The 17,227-nt window shown below is 49.4% G+C and overlaps 1 protein-coding gene across 2 annotated transcripts in view; it reads left to right on the top strand.

Moving 5' to 3' along the window:
• The window catches only part of LOC134969515 (copine-7-like), a 600,833-nt gene that overhangs the window by 502,933 nt on the left and 80,673 nt on the right, over nucleotides 1–17,227 (top strand). The window lies entirely within an intron of this gene.

The raw sequence follows: 17,227 nt of genomic DNA, 5'->3' as shown, positions 1-17,227 counted from the left end.
TATGAGTGTTAGATGCTATATATCAGTATGAGTGTAAGAGACGTGTGATCAGTGTGAGTGTTAGATGCTGTATATCAGTATATGAGTGTGAGAGACGTGATCAGTATGAGTGTTAGATGCTATATATTAGTATGAGTGTGAGAGACGTGTGATCAGTGTGAGTGTTAGATGCTGTATATCAGTATTTCTCTTACGTCCTAGAGGATGCTGGGGTCCACATTAGTACCATGGGGTATAGATGGGTCCACCAGGAGCCAAGGGCACTTTAAGAGTTTAACAGTGTGGGCTGGCTCCTCCCTCTATGCCCCTCATACGAGACTCAGTTTAGAAAATGTGCCCGGAGGAGCCGGTCACAGCTAGGGGAGCTCCTAGAGCTTTTCTGGTTTTATTATTTTTTTAAGAGATGTTAGACACAGGGAGGCTGCTTGCAACAGCCTCCCTGCTTCGTGGAACTTAGGGGGGGGAGTAGTGTCCAACCCTTGAGGTTAATGGCCACTATCTCCGCTGACAGGACACTGAGCTCCTGAGGGTGATGATCGCAAGCCCCCGAGGCGACCACTCGCTCCCGCAACATGCCGCCACCCCCCTAACAGAGCCAGAAGGTCGCAGTGGTGAGTAGGACTCCGGTGACCCGACAAGCGGGGAGCCGGTGAGAATGGCGGCATCAGGGTAGGAGCGTAGCGCTGACGCTGCGCTCCGGAGGGCTCAGAGGCAGACAGTGCGGCGCTGTGAGGGTCGCCCTGAGCCAGCGCTATCCCCTACAAACTGGATACTAGCTTTCAGGGACTCTGTCTACTGCCAGCGTTTATTACCTCAGGCCAGTATAAAGATTTAAAAGTGCGGGAAGACGCGCCATTACAAGGGGGCGGAGCTTCTCCTCAGAGCGGATCCAGCACTCTTCAGCGCCATTTTCTCCATGCCGATCAAACACAGACACGCTGACAGGGAGCGCTGACCCTCCACATCACTCCAGCTATCCTGTACGGTACCAGGAGGTGTAGAAGGGGGTGGGGGGGTGAGAGTTTTAATTACAACATTAACTGAGTAATCTATGAAGGTTTCTCAGCCAGCGCCAGGCTCTTATTATTATAACTGCTTACTGGGGGCCGTGTGTTCTGGCTCCTGAACTCTGAAGGTACTTGGGAGGAACTGTGTCTGACATTTTCCTGTGTGTGTGTGTGTGTGTGTGTGTGTGTGTGTGTGTGTGTGTGTGTGTGTGTATGTGTGTTATATATCTCACATTACAATGTCCAGGGACTCTGTGTCTTGTGCTGCAGAGTATGTATCTTCTCCAGAGGAGTCTATTCCATGTACTCAGGAATGCAGTATACTGTCCCAGCCTTCTGAATCCGAACCCCAGTGGGTGGCTTCTATTAAGGGGATGATATCCCAGATTTCATCTAGGATAGCTCATTATGAGACTGAAACACAGGTTTTAAAACAATCTGTAGAGGTTTTGTCGTATTCAGCTCCCACTACCTCATCTAAATCCCCTGGTATATGCCTCCAAAAGCGTGCTCTTGCCCAAATAATGCAAGTCGACATGGATACCGACTCTGATACAGGGGACGGTGATGGGGATATACTGAGGGGGAAGGCATCCCTTGCTAAGCTCATGATTGAGGCTATATGGGACGTTTTACACATTACTGACAAAATTCCTGAACAGGTCGAGGAGGCTTATTTTACTGACAATAAGAAACATTATTTGACAAATCCTGGGAAAACCCGGAGAAAAAATTCCAGATCCCAAAGAGGGTTCTTGTTGCCTTTCCTTTCCTTGAAGAGGATAGGAAAAAGTGGGAAACCCCCCTATTGTAGATGCTTCTGTATCTAGATTGTCTAAAAAGGTGGATTTACCTATCCCCGGGTCTACCGCTTTGAAAGAGCCGGCAGACTGCAAGATTGAGACTACGCTCAAAGCCATATACACTGCGTCAGGAGTGGCACTAAGGCCCACTATCGCTTGTGCATGGATTTCTAAAGCAACAGTAAAGTGGTCAGGCACGTTACTAGAGGATTTAGATACTATGGACAAAAGTTACATTGAAATGTTTTTACGTAACATACAGGACTCTGCAGGTTTAATGGTGGAGGCCATGAAGGACCTTGGTAATCTGAATGCACGGACGTCATCCATGGCTGTCTCGGTACGCAGGGGACTCTGGCTGCGCCAATGGTCTGTGGATGCTGAATCCAAGAAGAGTGTGGAGAACCTACCCTTCATAGGTCAGGCTCTATTTGGGGAGGCTTTGGATGCGTGGATCTCCATGGCAACCACGGGTAAGTCAACCTTCCCACTTTCAGCCACTCTGACGGCATAGAAGTACTTTTCCATGTCTACGATGCAGTCCTTTTGGACCGCAAAGGTTAAGAAGTCCAAAGCCTCTTCCACCTTCTTCAGAAGTGGTCGGGGAAAATCCAGAAAACCTGCACCGACAGCAGGTTCCCAGGAACAGAAGCCAGCTTCTGATTCCTCAAAATCCTCAGCATGACGGTGGACCTCCCAGCCTGGAGATCGGACAGGTTGGAGCTCGACTGCGAAATTTCAGTCAGATCTGGGTTTCCTCAGGCCTGGACCCCTGGGGGCAAGATATTGTATCCCCGAGGTACAGACTGTAGTTTCATGAACTCCCACCTCACAGATTCTTCAAATTGGGCTTACCACCTTTGCTGACAGATAGGACTATCCTACAGGAAGCCATTTAAAAATTGGAAAAGGCAAATGTCATTGTTCCAGTTCCACCTCATCTGGCAAACAAGGGTTTTTACTCCAACCTATTCGTGGTACCGAAACCGGACAGTTCAGTCAGACCAATATTGAACCTCAAATCGTTAAATCTTTATTTGAGGGAATTCAAGTTCAAGATGGAATCTCTGAGGGCAGTGATATTCGATCTGGAGGAGGGGGAATTCCTGGTATCACTGGGTATAAAGGATCCGTACTTTCATATTCCAATTTGGCCGCCACACCAAGCGTATCTCAGATTTGCTCTGTTGGACCGTCACTATCAGTTCCAGGCGCTGCCATTCGGCCTATCCACGGCACCGAGGGTGTTCACCAAGGTAATGACAGAGATGATGCTACTCCTCCGCAAGTAGTGAGTGAACATAATTCCATATCTGGATGATCTGCTGATAAAAGCGTCGTCCAGAGAGAAATTGTTACAGTCCATTGTTCTCACAACTCGACTACTCAGGGATCATGGGTGGATCCTGAATCTTCCAAAGTCACATTTGGAGCCAACAAGGAGATTGTCTTTCCTAGGGATGATCCTCGACACGGAAGTGCAGAGGGTATTTCTACCGGTAGAGAAAGCGTTGGTGATACAGAAAATGGTCCGGGAGGTCTTGAAGCCTGCCCGGGTATCGGTTCATCAGTGCATTCACCTTCTGGGGAAGATGGTGGCCTCCTACGAGGCTCTACAGTACAGAAGATTTCATGCACAGTCTTTCCAACTGGATCTCCTGGACAAGTGGTTGGGATCTCACCTACACATGCACCAGAGAATTAATCTGTCGCCAAAAGCCAGGATTTCACTCCTCTGGCTGTATATGCCTCACCTTCTTGAGGATCGCAGGTTCGGGATTTAGAGCTGGATCCTTCTAACCACGGATGCAAGTTTCAGAGGCTGGGGCGCGGTCACCCAAGGGGAAAACTTCCAAGGAAGGTGGTAGAGTCTGGAATCCATCCTTCCAATAAACATTCTGGAACTAAGGGCAGTGTACAACAGCCTTCTACAAGCGGCACATCTTCTGCAAGATCAGGCCATTCAGGTGCAGTTGGACAATGTAACGACGGTGGCCTACATAAACCGACAAGGCCTAACAAAGAGCAGAGCTGCAGTGGCAGAGGTATCAAAGATCCTCCTCTGGGCAGAAAAGCACGCGATGGCGCTGTCAACAATCTTCATTCCGGGAGTGGACAACTGGGAAGCGAACTTCCTCAGTAGGCATGATCTCCATCCAGGAGAGTGGGGACTCCACCCCGAGGTGTTCGCAGAGGTGACAAGTCTTTGGGGCGTCCCTCAAATAGACATGATGGACTCCCGCCTCTACAAGAAGCTTCACAGGTACTGTTCCAGGTCAAGAGACCCACAAGAAGTGGGAACTCCGTGGATCTTCTAGTCGGTGTATGTGTTTCCTCCACTTCCACTCATCCCAAAGATTCTAAAACTTATAAAAAGAACAAGAGTTCAGGCGATTCTCATTGCTCCAGACTGGCCAAGACGAGCTTGGTACGCGGATCTTCTGGAGTTACTGCTGGAAGATCCGAGGCCTCTTCCTCTTCGAGAGGACCTTCTACAACAGGGGCTGTTCTCTTATCAAGACTTACCGCGGCTATGTTTGACGGCATGGAGGTTGAACGCCTGATCTTAGCTCAGAAAGGCATTCCGAACAAGGTTATTCCTACCCTGATCCAGGCTAGGAAAGGAGTAACGTCTAAACATTACCATCGCATTTGGAAAAAATATGTGTCTTGGTGTGAATCCAAGAAGTTTCTTACGGTGGAGTTTCAACTTGGAGTTTCAACTTGGGCGGTTTCTCCTCTTCCTGCAAGCGGGTGTGGATGTGGGCCTTCATTTGGGCTCCATAAAGGTCCAGATTTCGGCCTTGTCCATTTTCTTCCAGAAACAATTGGCTTCCCTCCCTTAGGTTCAGACTTTCTTGAAAGGGGTCCTGCACATCCAGCCTCCCTTTGTGCCTCCTACGGCACCTTGGGATCTTAACGCGGTGATGCAGTTCCTGCAGTCGGATTGGTTCGAGCCTCTTCAAGAGGTTGAGGTCACGTTTCTCACTTGGAAGGCGGTCACACTGTTGGCATTGGCATCTGCTAGGCGTGTGTCTGAACTGGGGGCTTTGTCTTACAAGAGCCCATACTTAAGTTTCCATGAAGATAGAGCTGAGCTCTGGACGCGTCAGCAGTTTCTTCCTAAGGTTGTGTCGGCTTTTCATATCAGCCAACCTATTGTGGTGCCAGTGGATACTGACTCTTCAATTACCTAAACGTCCTTGGATGTTGTGAGGGCTTTGAAGATTTATGTGAAGAGAACTTCTCGTCACAGAAAATCGGACTCTCTGTTTGTCCTATATGGTCCAAATAAGATTGGGTGTCCTGCTTCTATGCAAACGATTTCTCACTGGATCAGGTTCACTATCCAGCATGCTTATTCTACGACAGGATTGCCGTGTCCTAAATCTGTTAAAGCCCACTCTACTTGTAAGGTGGGTTCTTCTTGGGCGGCTGCATCCTCTAGGACTTAAGAGAAAATAGGATTTTAATTACCTACCGGTAAATCCTTTTCTCGTAGTCCATAGAGGATGCTGGGCGCCCGCCCAGCACTTCGTTCTCCTGCTATAAATAAGATTTTACTCACCGGTAAATCTATTTCTCGTAGTCCGTAGTGGATGCTGGGAACTCCGTAAGGACCATGGGGAATAGACGGGCTCCGCAGGAGACTGGGCACTCTAAAAGAAAGATTAGGTACTATCTGGTGTGCACTGGCTCCTCCCACTATGACCCTCCTCCAGACCTCAGTTAGGATACTGTGCCCGGAAGAGCTGACACAATAAGGAAGGATTTTGAATCCCGGGTAAGACTCATACCAGCCACACCAATCACACCGTATAACTTGTGATACTATACCCAGTTAACAGTATGAAATATAACTGAGCCTCTCAACAGATGGCTCAACAATAACCCTTAGTTAGGCAATAACTACATACAAGTATTGCAGACAATCCGCACTTGGGATGGGCGCCCAGCATCCACTACGGACTACGAGAAATAGATTTACCGGTGAGTAAAATCTTATTTTCTCTGACGTCCTAGTGGATGCTGGGAACTCCGTAAGGACCATGGGGATTATACCAAAGCTCCCAAACGGGCGGGAGAGTGCGGATGACTCTGCAGCACCGAATGAGAGAACTCAAGGTCCTCCTCAGCCAGGATATCAATTTTGTAGAATTTAGCAAACGTGTTTGCCCCTGACCAAGTTGCAGCTCGGCAAAATTGTAAAGCCGAGACTCCTCGGGCAGCCGCCCAAGATGAGCCCACTTTCCTCGTGGAATGGGCTTTTACTGATTTAGGATGCGGCAATCCAGCCGCAGAATGCTCCAGCTGAATTGTGCTACAAATTCAGCGAGCAATAGTCTGCTTAGAAGCAGGAGCACCTATTTTGTTGGGTGCCTACAGGATAAAAAGCGAGTCAGTTTTCCTGACTCCAGCCGTCCTGGAAATATAAATTTTTAAGGCCCTGACTACGTCCAGTAACTTGGAATCTTCCAAGTCCCTAGTAGCCGCAGGCACTACAATAGGTTGGTTCAAGTGAAAAGCTGATACCACCTTAGGGAGAAACTGAGGACGAGTCCTCAATTCTGCCCTATCCATATGGAAAATCAGATAAGGGCTTTTACATGACAAAGCCGCCAATTCTGACACATGCCTGGCCGAAGCCAAGGCCAATAACATGACCACTTTCCACGTGAGATATTTCAAATCCACAGTTTTAAGTGGCTCAAACCAATGTGATTTTAAGAAACTCAACACCACGTTGAGATCCCAAGGTGCCACAGGAGGCACAAAAGGGGGCTGAATATGTAGCACTCCCTTTACAAATGTCTGAACTCCAGGCAGTGAAGCCAGTTCTTTCTGGAAGAAAATCGACAGAGCCGAAATCTGGACCTTAATGGAACCCAATTTTAGGCCCATAGTCACCCCTGATTGTAGGAAGTGCAGAAAACGACCCAGCTGAAATTCCTCTGTTGGGGCCTTCCTGGCCTCACACCACGCAACATATTTTCGCCAAATACGGTGATAATGGTTTGCGGTTACTTCTTTCCTGGCTTTTATCAGCGTAGGAATGACTTCTTCCGGAATGCCCTTTTCCTTTAGGATCCGGAATTCAACCGCCATGCCGTCAAACGCAGCCACGGTAAGTCTTGGAACAGACAGGGCCCCTGCTGTAGCAGATCCTGTCTGAGCGGTAGAGGCCATGGGTCCTCTGATATCATTTCTTGAAGTTCTGGGTACCAAGCTCTTCTTGGCCCATCCGGAAACACGAGTATCGTTCTTACTCCTCGTTTTCTTATTATTCTCAGTACCTTTGGTATGAGAGGCAGAGGAGGGAATACATAAACCGACTGGTACACCCACGGTGTCACTAGAGCGTCCACAGCTATTGCCTGAGGGTCCCTTGACCTGGCGCAATATCTAGTTTTTTGTTTAGGCGGGACGCCATCATGTCCACCTGTGGCCTTTCCCAACGGTTTACCAACAGTTGGAAGACTTCTGGATGAAGTCCCCACTCTCCCGGGTGTAGGTCGTGTCTGCTGAGGAAGTCTGCTTCCCAGTTGTCCACTCCCGAAATGAACACTGCTGACAGTGCTAAGACGTGATTTTCCGCCCATCGGAGAATCCTTGTGGCTTCTGCCATCGCCATCTTGCTTCTTGTGCCGCCCTGTCGGTTTACATGGGCGACTGCCGTGATGTTGTCTGATTGGATCAGTACCGGCTGGTTTTGAAGCAGAGGCCTTGCCAGACTTAGGGCATTGTAAATGGCCCTCAGTTCCAAAATATTTATGTGTAGGGACGACTCCTGACTTGACCAAAGTCCTTGGAAATTTCTTCCCTGTGTGACTGCCCCCCAGCCTCGAAGGCTGGCATCCGTGGTTACCAGGACCCAGTCCTGTATGCCGAATCTGCGGCCCTCTTGAAGATGAGCACTCTGCAGCCACCACAGTAGAGATACCCTGGTCCTTGGAGACAGGGTTATCAGCCGATGCATCTGAAGATGCGATCCCGACCACTTGTCCAAGAGGTCCCACTGAAAGGTTCTTGCATGGAACCTGCCGAATGGAATTTTGCTTCGTAAGAAGCTACCATTTTTCCCAGGACTCGTGTGCAGTGATGCACCGATACCTGTTTTGGTTTCAGGAGGTCTCTGACTAGAGATGACAGCTCCTTGGCTTTCTCCTGCGGGAGAAACACTTTTTTCTGTTCTGTGTCCAGAACCATCCCCAGGAACAGTAGGCGTGTGGTAGGAACCAGCTGTGACTTTGGAATGTATAGAATCCATCCGTGCTGTTGTAGCACTTCCCGAGATAGTGCTACTCCGACCAACAACTGCTCCTTGGACCTCGCCTTTATAAGGAGATCGTCCAAGTACGGGTTAATTAAAACTCCCTTTTTTCGAAGGAGTATCATCATTTCTGCCATTACCTTGGTAAAGACCCTCGGTGCCGTGGACAGTCCAAACGGCAGTGTTTGGAATTGGTAATGGCAATCCTGTACCACAAATCTGAGGTACTCCTGGTGAGGATGGTAAATGGGGACATGTAGGTAAGCATCCTTGATGTCCAGCGATACCATGTAATCCCCCTCCTCCAGGCTTGCAATAACCGCCCTGAGCGATTCCATCTTGAACTTGAATTTTTTTATGTATGTGTTCAAGGATTTCAAATTTAAAATGGGTCTCACCGAACCGTCCGGTTTCGGTACCACAAACAGTGTGGAATAGTAACCCCGTCCTTGTTGAAGTAGGGGCACCTTGACTATCACCTGCTGGGAATACAGCTTGTGAATTGCCTCTAGCACAGCCTCCCTGCCTGAGGGAGTTGTCGGCAAGGCAGATTTGAGGAAACGGCGGGGGGGGGGAGACGCATCGAATTCCAGCTTGTACCCCTGAGATACTACTTAAGGATCCAGGGATCCACCTGTGAGCGAGCCCACTGATCGCTGAAATTTTTGAGGCGGCCCCCCACCGTACCTGGCTACGCCTGTGGAGCCCCCGCGTCATGTGGTGGACTCAGAGGAAGCGGGGGAAGAATTTTGATTCTGGGAACTGGCTGACTGGTGCAGCTTTTTCCCTCTTCCCTCGTCTCTGTGCAGAAAGGAAGCGCCTTTGACCCGCTTGCTTTTCTGAAGCCGAAAGGACTGTACCTGATAATACAGTGCTTTCTTAGGCTGTGAGGAAACCTGAGGTAAAATTTTTTCTTCCCAGCTGTTGCTGTGGATACGAGGTCCCAGAGACCATCCCCAAACAATTCCTCACCCTTATAAGGCTCTATGTGCCTTTTAAAGTCAGCATCACCTGTCCAGTGTCGGGTCTCTAATACCCTCCTGACAGAATGGACATTGCATTAATTCTGTATGCCAGCCGGCAAAATATCCCTCTGTGCATCCCTCATATATAAGACGACGTCTTATGTTCGCAAAATAGTATCCCTGTTTGACAGGGTTACAGACCACGCTGCAGCAGCACTATCTGCAGGTCTCAGTCTAGTACCTGAGTGTGTAAATACAGACTTCAGGATAGCCTCCTGCTTTTTATCAGCAGGTACCTTCAAAGTGGCCGTATCCTAAGACGGCAGTGCCACCTTTTTTGACAAACGTGTGAGCGCCTTATCCACCCTAGGGGATATCTCCCAGCGTAACTTATCCTCTGGCGGGAAAGGGTACGCCATCAGTAACTTTTTAGAAATTACCAGTTTCTTATCGGGGGAACCCACGCTTTTTCACACTTCATTCACTCATTTGATGGGGGAACAAAACACTGCCTGCTTTTTCTCCCCAAACATAAAACCCTTTTTTAGTGGTACTTGGGTTAATGTCAGAAATGTGTAACACATTTTTTATTGCCGGGATCATGTAACGGATGTTCCTAGTGGATTGTGTATATGTCTCAACCTCGTCGACACTGGAGTCAGACTCCGTGTCGACATCCGTGTCTGCCATCTGAGGGAGCGGGCGTTTTTGAGCCCCTGATGGCCTTTGAGACGCCTGGGCAGGCGCGGGCTGAGAAGCCGGCTGTCCCACAGCTGTTACGTCATCCAGCCTTTTATGTAAGGAGTTGACACTGTCGGTTTATACCTTCCACCTATCCATCCACTCTGGTGTCGGCCCCACAGGGGGCGACATCACATTTATCGGCATCTGCTCTGCCATCACATAAGCCTCCTCATCAAACGTGTCGACACAGCCGTACCGACACACCGCACACACACACAGGGAATGCTCTGACTGAGGACAGGACCCCACACAGCCCTTTGGGGAGACAGAGAGAGAGTATGCCAGCACACACCAGAGCGCTATATAATTTTGGGATTAACACTATATTGAGTGAATTTTTCCCAATAGCTGCTTGTATATACAATATTGCGCCTAAATTTTGTGCCCCCCCTCTCTTTTTAACCCTTTGAGCCTGAAAACTACAGGGGAGAGCCTGGAGAGCTGTCTTCCAGCTACACTGTGAAGAGAAAATGGCGCCAGTGTGCTGAGGGAGAAGCCCCGCCCCTTTTTCAACTGACTTTCTCCCGCTTTTTCTGGAATACTGGCAGGGGTAATTTTACATCTATATAGCCTCTAGGACTATATATGATGTAGATTTGCCAGCCAAGGTGTCATATATTGCCCTCAGGGCGCCCCCCCCAGCGCCCTGCACCCTCAGTGACCGGAGTGTGAAGTGTGCATGAGGAGCAATGGCGCACAGCTGCAGTGCTGTGCGCTACCTTGGTGAAGACCGAAGTCTTCTGCCGCCGATTTTCCGGACCTCTTCTTGCTTCTGGCTCTGTAAGGGGGACGGCGGCGCTGCTCCGGGAACGAACACCAAGGCCAGTTCCATGCGGTCGATCCCTCTGGAGCTAATGGTGTCCAGTAGCCTAAGAAGCCCAAGCTAGCTGCAAGCAGGTAGGTTCGCTTCTTCTCCCCTTAGTCCCTCGATGCAGTGAGCCTGTTGCCAGCAGGTCTCACTGTAAAATAAAAAACCTAAAATAAACTTTCTTTCTAGGAGCTCAGGAGAGCCCCTAGTGTGCATCCAGCTCGGCCGGGCACAGAAATCTAACTGAGGTCTGGAGGAGGGTCATAGTGGGAGGAGCCAGTGCACACCAGATAGTACCTAATCTTTCTTTTAGAGTGCCCAGTCTCCTGCGGAGCCCGTCTATTCCCCATGGTCCTTACGGAGTTCCCAGCATCCACTAGGACGTCAGAGAAAATTACTTAAGTTCAGTACGGCCTTGTTACTTGGTTAAGTGCTGCATTGTTACTTGTTTAAGTACTGTTGTTCAGCTGTCGCTGACTTGTTCAAGCTGGTTTGCTTAGTTTGCCTTGTTATGTGTGAGCTGGTGTGAATCTCACCACTACCTGTGTATTTCCTTCTCTCGAAGTATGTCCGTCTCCTCGGGCACAGTTTCTAGACTGAGTCTGGTAGGATGGGCATAGAGGGTAGGATGGGCATCCTACAATGTTAAACTCTTAAAGTGCCCATGGCTCCTGGTGGACCCGTCTATACCCCATGGTACTAATGTGGACCCCAGCATCCTCTACGGACTACGAGAAAAGGATTTACTGGTAGGTAATTAAAATCCTAATATTAGTGTGAGAGATGTGTGATCAGTATGAGTGTTAGATGCTATATATCAGTATTTCTCTGACGTCCTAGTGGATGCTGGGAACTCCGTAGGGACCATGGGGAATAGCGGGCTCCGAAGGAGGCTGGGCACTTTAGAAAGATTTATGACTACCTGGTGTGCACTGGCTCCTCCCACTATGACCCTCCTCCAAGCCTCAGTTAGATTTTGTGCCCGGCCGAGGTTGGATGCACACTAGGGGCTCTCCTGAGCCCTTAGAAAGAAAGTATAGATTTAGGTTTTTTATTTTCAGTGAGACCTGCTGGCAACAGGCTCACTGCAGCGAGGGACTAAGGGGAGAAGAAGCGAACTCGCCTGCTTGCAGCCGTATTGGGCTTCTTAGGCTACTGGACACCATTAGCTCCAGAGGGATCGACCGCAGGCCCAGTCCTTGGTGTTCGGTCCCGGAGCCGCGCCGCCGTCCCCCTTACAGAGCCAGAAGCAAGAAGAGGTCCGGAAAATCGGCGGCAGAAGACATCAGTCTTCACCAAGGTAGCGCACAGCACTGCAGCTGTGCGCCATTGCTCCTCACACACACTTCACACTCCGGTCACTGAGGGTGCAGGGCGCTGGGGGGGGGCGCACTGAGAAGCAATAATAACACCTTGGCTGGCAAAAATACCACAATATATAGCCCCAGAGGCTATATATGTGGAAAATACCCCTGCCAAAATATAGAAAAAAGCGGGAGAATAGTCCGCGGCACAGCACACTGGCACCATTTCTCCTTCACAGATCCGCTGGAAGGAAGCTCCCTGGCTCTCCCCTGCAGTCTACACTACAGAAAAGGGTAAAAACAGAGAGGGGGGGCACTAAATTTAGGCGCAGTATAAATTATATAGAAAAAGCAGCTATAGGGGACATAACTCAGTTAGTCCCTGCATTATATAGCGCTCTGGTGTGTGCTGGCATACTCTCACTCTGTCCCCCCAAAGGGCTTTTGTGGGTCCTGTCCTCAGTTGGAGCATTCCTTGTGTGTGTGCGGTGTGTCGGTACGGCTGTGTCGACATGTTTGATGAGGATAATGATGTGGAGGCGGAGCAGATGCCTTTAGAAGGGATGTCACCCCCTGCGGGGCAGACACCTGAGTGGTTGAACTTATGGAAAGAAATGAGTGCACGTATAGACTCCTTACATAAGAAATTTGACGACATGCCAAATGTGGGACAGCCGACTTCTCAGCTCGTGCCTGTCCAGGCGTCGCACAGGTCATCAGGGGCTCTAAAACGCCCGCTACCTCAGACCGCAGACCCAGATGTCGACACTGATACTGACACCAGTGTCGACGACGAGTCTAACCTGATGCCCACTAAGGCCATTCACTGCATGATTGAGGCAATGAAAGAGGTGTTACACATTTCTGATATAAATACAGGTACCACTAAAAAGGGTATTATGTTTGGAGAGAAAAAACTACCCGTAGGTTTTCCCCCATCAGATGAATTAAATGAAGTGTGTGAAGAAGCGTGGGCTTTCCCTGATAAAAAAATTGGTAATTCCTAAGAAGGTACTAATGGCGTTCCCTTTCCCGCCAGAGGATAGGTCACGTTGGGAAACACCTCCTAGGGTGGATAAAGCGCTCACACGTTTGTCTAAAAAGGTGGCACTACCGTCTCCGGATACAGCCGCCCTCAAGGAACCTGCTGATAGAAAGCAGGAGGCGATCCTGAAGTCTGTATATACACACTCAGGCATTATACTTAGGTCAGCTATTGCGTCAGCTTGGATGTGCAGTGCTGCCGCTGCGTGGTCAGATAAACTGTCAGAAAATATTGACACATTAGACAGAGACACGATCCTGTTAACCATAGACCATATAAAAGACTCAGTCTTATATATGAGAGATGCACAGAGGGAAATCTGCCGACTGGCATCTAAAGTAAGTGCATTGTCCATTTCTGCTAGGAGAGGCTTATGGACTCGCCAGTGGACAGGAGATGCAGATTCTAAAAGGCACATGGAAGTGTTGCCATATAAGGGTGAGGAATTATTTGGGGATGGTCTCTCGGACCTAGTTTCCACAGCAACGTCTGGGAAGTCAGCATTTTTACCCCATGTCCCCTCACAGCCTAAGAAGGCGCCGTTTTATCAGGTTCAGTCCTTTCGGACCCAGAAAAACAGGCGTGGAAAAGGCGGGTCTTTTCTGTCCAGAGGCAGAGGTAGGGGAAAAAGGCTGCAACAAACAGCAGGTTCCCAGGAGCAAAAGTCCTCCCCCGCTTCTTCTTCCAAGTCCGCCGCATGACGGTGGGGCTCCACAGGCGGAGCCAGGTACGGTGGGGGGCCGCCTCAAGAATTTCAGCGATCAGTGGGCTCGCTCACGGGTGGATCCCTGGATCCTTCAAATAGTATCTCAGGGGTACAAACTGGAATTCGAGGCGTCTCCACCCCACCGGTTCCTAAAATCTGCCTTGCCGATTGCTCCCTCAGACAGGGAGGCGGTGCTAGCGGCAATTTCACAGGCTGTATTCCCAGCAGGTGATAATCAAGGTACCCCTACTTCAACAAGGCCGGGTTTACTATTCCACACTATTTGTGGTACCGAAACCGGACGGTTCGGTGAGACCCATTTTAAATTTGAAATCCTTGAACACATACATAAAAAAATTCAAGTTCAAGATGGAATCGCTCAGGGCGGTTATTGCAAGCCTGGACGAGGGGGATTACATGGTATCCCTGGACATCAAGGATGCTTACTTGCATGTCCCCATTTACCATCCTCACCAGGAGTACCTCAGATTTGTGGTACAGGATTGCCATTACCAATTCCAGACGCTGCCGTTTGGACTGTCCACGGCACCGAGGGTATTTACCAAGGTTATGGCGGAAATGATGATACTCCTTCGAAAAAAGGGAGTTTTAATTATCCCGTACTTGGACGATCTCCTAATAAAAGCGAGGTCCAAGGAACAGTTGTTGGTGGGAGTAGCACTATCTCAGGAGGTGCTGCACCAGCACGGCTGGATTCTGAATATCCCAAAGTCACAGCTGGTTCCGACGACACGGCTACTGTTCCTGGGTATGATTCTGGATACAGTCCAGAAGAAAGTGTTTCTCCCGGAGGAGAAAGCCAGGGAGTTGTCATCTCTAGTCAGAGACCTCCTGAAACCAAAACAGGTATCAGTGCATCGCTGCACGCGGGTCCTGGGAAAGATGGTGGCTTCTTACGAAGCAATTCCCTTCGGCAGGTTCCATGCCAGAATCTTTCAGTGGGACCTGTTGGACCAGTGGTCCGGATCGCATCTTCAGATGCATCGCTTAATAACCCTGTCTCCAAGGACCAGGGTGTCTCTACTGTGGTGGCTGCAGAGTGCCCATCTTCTAGAGGGCCGCAGGTTCGGCATACAGGACTGGGTCCTGGTGACCACGGATGCCAGCCTTCGAGGCTGGGGGGCAGTCACACAGGGAAGAAACTTCCAAGGACTATGGTCGAGTCAGGAGACTTCCCTTCACATAAATATTCTGGAACTAAGGGCCATCTACAATGCCCTAAGTCAAGCAAAATCCCTGCTCCTACACCAGCCGGTGCTGATCCAGTCAGACAACATCACGGCAGTCGCCCATGTAAATCGACAGGGCGGCACAAGAAGCAGGATGGCGATGGCAGAAGCCACAAGAATTCTCCGATGGGCGGAGAATCATGTACTAGCACTGTCAGCAGTGTTCATTCCGGGAGTGGACAACTGGGAAGCAGACTTCCTCAGCAGACACGACCTCCACCCGGGAGAGTAGGGACTTCATCCAGAAGTCTTCCAGATGCTGGTAAACCGTTGGGAAAAACCACAGGTGGACATGATGGCGTCCCGTCTCAACAAAAAGTTAAAAAGATATTGCGCCAGGTCAAGGGACCCTCAGGCGATAGCTGTGGACGCTCTAGTGACACCGTGGGTGTACCAGTCGGTTTATGTGTTCCCTCCTCTGCCTCTCATACCAAAGGTATTGAGAATAATAAGAAAGCGAGGAGTAAACACAATTCTCGTGGTTCCGGATTGGCCAAGACGAGCGTGGTACCCGGAACTTCAAGAGATGCTCTCAGAGGACCCGTGGCCTCTACCGCTCAGACAGGACCTGCTACAGCAGGGGCCCTGTCTGTTCCAAGACTTACCGCGGCTGCGTTTGACGGCATGGCGGTTGAACACCGGATCCTAAAGGAAAAGGGTATTCCGGAAGAAGTCATTCCTACGCTTATTAAGGCCAGGAAAGATGTTACGGCAAAGCATTATCACCGCATATGGCGGAAATATGTTGCATGGTGCGAGGCCAAAAAGGCCCCAACAGAGGAATTTCAACTAGGTCGATTTCTGCATTTCCTGCAAGCAGGAGTGAATATGGGCCTAAAACTAGGCTCTATTAAAGTACAGATCTCGGCTCTGTCGATTTTCTTTCAAAAAGAACTAGCTTCAGTACCTGAAGTTCAGACATTTGTGAAAGGAGTGCTGCATATTCAGCCCCCGTTTGTGCCTCCTGTGGCACCTTGGGATCTCAACGTGATGTTGAGTTTCTTAAAATCACATTGGTTTGAGCCACTAAAAACCGTGGATCTGAAATATCTCACGTGGAAAGTGGTCATGTTATTGGCCTTGGCTTCAGCCAGGCGAGTGTCAGAATTGGCGGCTTTATCATGTAAAAGCCCTTATCTGATTTTCCGTATGGATAGGGCAGAATTGAGGACTCGTCCCCAATTTCTCCCTAAGGTGGTGTCAGCGTTTCACCTGAACCAGCCTATTGTGGTGCCGGCGGCTACTAGTGAATTGGAGGACTCCAAGTTGCTAGACGTTGTCAGGGCCCTGAAAATATATGTTTCCAGGACGGCTGGAGTCAGAAAATCTGACTCGCTGTTTATCCTGTATGCACCCAACAAGCTGGGTGCTCCTGCTTCTAAGCAGTCTATTGCTCGCTGGATTTGTAGTACAATTCAGCTTGCACATTCTGTGGCAGGCCTGCCACAGCCAAAATCTGTAAATGCCCATTCCACAAGGAAGGTGGGCTCATCTTGGGCGGCTGCCCGAGGGGTCTCGGCTTTACAACTTTGCCGAGCAGCTACTTGGTCAGGGGCAAACACGTTTGCAAAATTCTACATATTTGATACCCTGGCTGAGGAGGACCTGGAGATCTCTCATTCGGTGCTACAGAGTCATCCGCACTCTCCCGCCCGTTTGGGAGCTTTGGTATAATCCCCATGGTCCTTACGGAGTTCCCAGCATCCACTAGGACGTCAGAGAAAATAAGAATTTACTCACCGGTAATTCTATTTCTCGTAGTCCGTAGTGGATGCTGGGCGCCCATCCCAAGTGCGGATTGTCTGCAATACTTGTAAATAGTTATTGTTAACTAAAGGGTTATTGTTGAGCCATCTGTTGAGAGGCTCAGTTGTTTTCATACTGTCAAACTGGATATAGTATCACGAGTTGTACGGTGTGATTGGTGTGGCTGGTAAGAGTCTTACCCGGGATTCTAAATCCTTCCTTTTTATGTCAGCTCGTCCGGGCACAGTGTCCTAACTGAGGCTTGGAGGAGGGTCGTAGTGGGAGGAGCCAGTGCACACCAGGTAGTCATAAATCTTTCTAGAGTGCCCAGCCTCCTTCGGAGCCCGCTATTCCCCATGGTCCTTACGGAGTTCCCAGCATCCACTACGGACTACGAGAAATAGAATTACCGGTGAGTAAATTCTTATTATTAGTGTGAGAGACGTGTGATCAGTATGAGTGTTAGATGCTATATATTAGTATATGAATGTGAGAGACGTTTGAGTACTATTATATTATATAATTTTACAATGTGAGGTAACCATTGAGTAAGATGTTGTGAGTAAGTATTGTATGTA

Source organism: Pseudophryne corroboree, chromosome 11 (genome assembly GCF_028390025.1).
Source record: "Pseudophryne corroboree isolate aPseCor3 chromosome 11, aPseCor3.hap2, whole genome shotgun sequence".
Taxonomy (NCBI): domain Eukaryota; kingdom Metazoa; phylum Chordata; class Amphibia; order Anura; family Myobatrachidae; genus Pseudophryne; species Pseudophryne corroboree.
The sequence above is the reverse complement of the archived record's forward strand: the minus strand, read 5'-3'. Positions and strand labels throughout refer to the sequence as shown.